This window comes from Orycteropus afer, unplaced genomic scaffold (genome assembly GCF_000298275.1).
Source record: "Orycteropus afer afer isolate SDZICR_OR568_19922 unplaced genomic scaffold, OryAfe1.0 scaffold00011, whole genome shotgun sequence".
Classification (NCBI taxonomy): domain Eukaryota; kingdom Metazoa; phylum Chordata; class Mammalia; order Tubulidentata; family Orycteropodidae; genus Orycteropus; species Orycteropus afer.
In genome coordinates, this window is record NW_006921598.1 from 4,954,766 (window position 1) to 4,959,192 (window position 4,427).

The window sequence follows — 4,427 nt, forward strand, 5'->3', positions numbered from 1 at the left end:
AAAAAAAAAAAAAAAAACTCACTGCAGTTGAGTCAATTCAACTCATCGCTTCCCTCCTTGGGTTTCTGAAGTGGTATGGCTGCACAAGTAGATTGCCCAATCTTCCTTTCAAGGAGTGGCCGGTGGATTTAAACCATCAGCCTTCTGGTTAGCACTCAAACGCCTTAGACACTAAAACCACCAGAGCTCTCAGCCAAAATGCTCCTTAGAAGCAAGAATGCCCAGATTTCATTGCTCACATACTTTGGACATGTTATCGAGATGTCCCTGGAGAAGGACATCTTGCTTAGTAAAGCAGAGGGTCAGCAAAAAAGGAACACTTTCAATCATATGGAATGACACTGTCTGCAATGCTGAGATCAAACACAGCAACAATTAGCAACTGTACAGGAATGGGCAGCGTTTCATTCTGCAGTACATAGTGTCTCTGTGAACCAGAACTGACATGTCACCTAACAATAGCAAAATATCTGAATTATTAAAATTCTTTATGACACTTTATTCACACTGAAAACATTATAGGATGGTGCTCAGATTTGTGATAAAATCAGATGGTAAAAAACTAACATCTTAATTCTAGAAGAGTGAGGTAAAAAGACATATCTTTTTAATGATGCAAACAAATAAGGTATAGAAATTTTAAAATACTACAGAATTCTACAATGCCAAAATCATTGAGCCTGGTTGATTGTCTACTTGATGCACCATCTAAGTAAGTGACTCTTGTCTCTTATATAAATCAAACTGACAGTCTGAAATGTAGTAATTCCCTTTGCACTAAGCCAAGTTCAATGAGATGAGTAAGTGGAAGGTATTCTACTTTCCTACTTGACTAAATCTACTGAAGTAACACCAAACCATATTTAGCAAAAGGATGAAGAAAGTAATAGAATTCTTACAGAGGAATAGGAGTGAATAAGTCAAAGTTTAAAGTTGCATAAAATCATAATACTTATTTCTAATTCTATTTACATTTGAAGTTATTTGGGAAAGAATAATAGATACTTTTCCTAATCCAGAAAATATCCTTGCTTTAAAATATTATAAGGAAAGTTTTAGCATTGTTTACTTTTATTTATTATTCATTCATCTATTGCAACTTCTAGTTGAGTGAACTTTAATTTCCTTTTTAATCCAATGAAGGCTATGAAACAGAAAAAGGGCAAAAGGTATCAGCATACTTTTCTTGATTTAAATATCCTTAATGATAATCAGAATATTAAAGACTTGAAAAGTATAATTAGGTCAAAATGTCAAGTTCTATTTTTTGTTAGAATAATGTGACTTTTGTAATGCAGTTCACCATGAGCTTCTTTGCTTTCAAAGATCTTGGTTAATTCCTTCTTTGTCCAGGTAAAAACTTAGATGATTTCTTTTAGGATGTGTGTGTGTGTATGTGTCTGTATATTTGCCTAGTTATTAAAACAGTTCATGAGTTGACAAAATTGAACAAAACATTTTTTTTTTTTTTTGTATTTCTGTGGGAAATTCAATAACTTATTAATTCCTTAAGGAAAATGTAACTGACTTGTGTAGTACAATGATTCTTTTGTTCACTGGAAATTACATTGGAACATAGTATAAGAAGCAAACATACTGACATATTCATAATTTTTAAACCTTAGACAGTAGAATAGAGAAGATATATTGCTAAAAAATATTCTGTATAATCTAATTATCTATAGGGTCTCTATGAATTGGAATCTAGTCAATAGCACACAACCACAGCAATTACCAGAATTTTTAAGTATTATATAATGAATTGATGGATTATTATTTTTAATGTAATCAGAAGAAAAAGTCCACACGATTTTATTTACCATGCTATATTCCAAAGCAAATGGCTCTATTTGCAATAGTCATCATTATGAAGACAAGGTAAGAAAAAAAAAAAAAAGGGCACAGTAGTTAAAGCATTTGGCTGTTAACCAGAAGGCTGGTGGTTCAAACCCACCAGCTTCTCCATGAGAGAAAGCTGAGACAATATGCTTCTGTAAAGATTTATATTCCTGGAAACCCTATGAGGCAGTTCTACTCTGTAATATAGGGTCACTATAAGTTGCAATTGAGTCAGTGGCAATGTTTTGTTTTTTTTTTTTTTTTGGTAATAAGAAATGCTAAAGAAATAATATAAAATAGAATAAATAGAGCACAGGACATAATTTTTACTTATAAAAGCAACTTTGAATATGAAAATGGAATCTAAATGAATCTTATATGCTGAGGTGAAAGTTATTCAAGATTTTACTCCTTGCAGTTGTGTGTATTTTGGCAAGAAAAGGGGAAAGGAGAATTGTCAATCCACAGTATAAAAGCTATTTGTTCAATGAGTGGAGCTACGGAACTGGGAAACCAACAAATTGCGTTATTATATTCTAGTCTGGCACCATACGGGGGCTGATTGTCCAATTGCAGATTACCCAAACATCAAAGTTTTCCATTTCACCAGTCATTACCATCCTGTGAGGACAGGTCAGGAGGGAAGGAGAGAAGTGTTAGAAGAAAATAGTCAATTGTTTGCTAACAATTTTGGTAAAAAATTCAGTGAAATTTCAGAATTTCATCAGTTCTTATTGTAAATGCCACATGAGAGTTATTTAAACCTTTTGCCATGTCAGGGGAGACCTGGAAATATTAATCATAACAAGAAACCTGCTGGAAAGATGTAATCTCAGCTGAGAATGGGAAAGAGCTTGCACTGTAAACTATAATTCTGTTGACAAGAAATTGTCATTATGCTTTTTAAAGATCTATCTATAGAGGGTCACATTGACCACAGCAACTGGAAAGATTAGATGGGAATCTTAGGTGACAATGATTTTATGTTAATGAGGAAAGAACAACTCAGTAAAGGAGGGTGACAATGTTATCAATGCCACTGAATTCTACATGGAGAAACTTGAATTGGTCTATGTTTTACTGTATAAATTCTCAACAAAAACAACTGCAAAATAATAAAATGAATACTTTAAAAAAAAAATGAGGTTAAACTGCAGTAAGATGGGGCCTTATTCAATATGAGTGCTGTCCTTATGAAAGGACACAAAGAGAGAGACACAGAGGAAAGTAAGCATAAGACAGAGGCAGAGATTGTACTGATGTACCTACAAGCCAAGGTAGGCAACAGATGGTTAGAAACAACTAGAAGCTAGGAAGAGACAAGGAAGGACCTTCTCCTAGAGCCTTCAGAGTGAACATGGTTTTGTCAACACCTTGAATTTAGACTTCTGTGAGACTATATATATATATATATATATATATATATATACTTTAGAATAATGGACTAATTTATTACGAGTTATAAATCCATTATAAATTATGTAATAGAATAATAACAAGGTCCGTTTTTCATTTTATATTCCTGCATTAGTGCCTGACACTTGACAAGGGTCAATTTGATGTCTATCAAATTAATTAATTGATCAAAGCAATTAATGAGTATTTAATTTTTTTTTCCTTAAAAGAGATTTACAAACTAGTACAAATATACCAAAAAAAAAAAAAACCCACTGCCATTGAATGTATTCTGACTCATAGAGACTCCCGTGAGGTCCCAAATCTACCACCCTTTACACAAGTAGATTGCCTCATCTTCCTCCCACAGAGCAGCTAATGGATCTGAACCACTGACCTTTTGGTTATCAGCCAAATCCCTTACCCACTGTGCCACCAGAACTCCTTGAATAGATACATATATAAAGAAAATTGACTAGGCAGTGAGATATTTTGGAGTAACAAAAAAACAAAACAAAACCTGTTTTTTGCCATTGAATCAATTCAAACTCATAGATGGAATATAATGACCCTAAAGTTTGGGGTGGAGACAGTTAAATATGAAGAAGACCCTGTGAAGAAAATCTCTCAGGTACAGGAAAGCTCTGACAATCATCCTTGTTATGGATTTGATTATGTCCCTCAAATGTTATATTGTAGTCATAACACCTCATACCTGTGAATATGATCTTCTTTGGAAATAGGGTCTTTGAATACATTACCAGTTAATATGGGATGATAGGGGTATAGGGTGGATCATAATCCAATCTGAGTGGTATCTTCATAAAAGAGGAAAAGAGACACAGACAGAAAGAGGAAGGAAAGCATCTGCAAGCCAAGGAATACCATCTGGAAGCCAGGGAAACTAGAAGACACAAGAAAGGGTCTTCTGCTGGAGACTTTGGAAAGAGCATAACCCAGCCAACATGTTGATTTGGACTCCTAGCGTCCACAATTGTGAGACAAACATTTTTGTCAAGGTAAGCCACAAGTTTTGTGTTCCTTTGTGGCAGCAGTCCTAGGAAATGAAAAACATTACTAATCCAGGTTAATAATTGAAAAGGAACTGGACCCCACCATCATTCCTCAGAAGAAAAGGTCTGGAAAGGAATTTAAGATTTTGGAGTGGTTTCCTCCAGTGGTTAATATATATA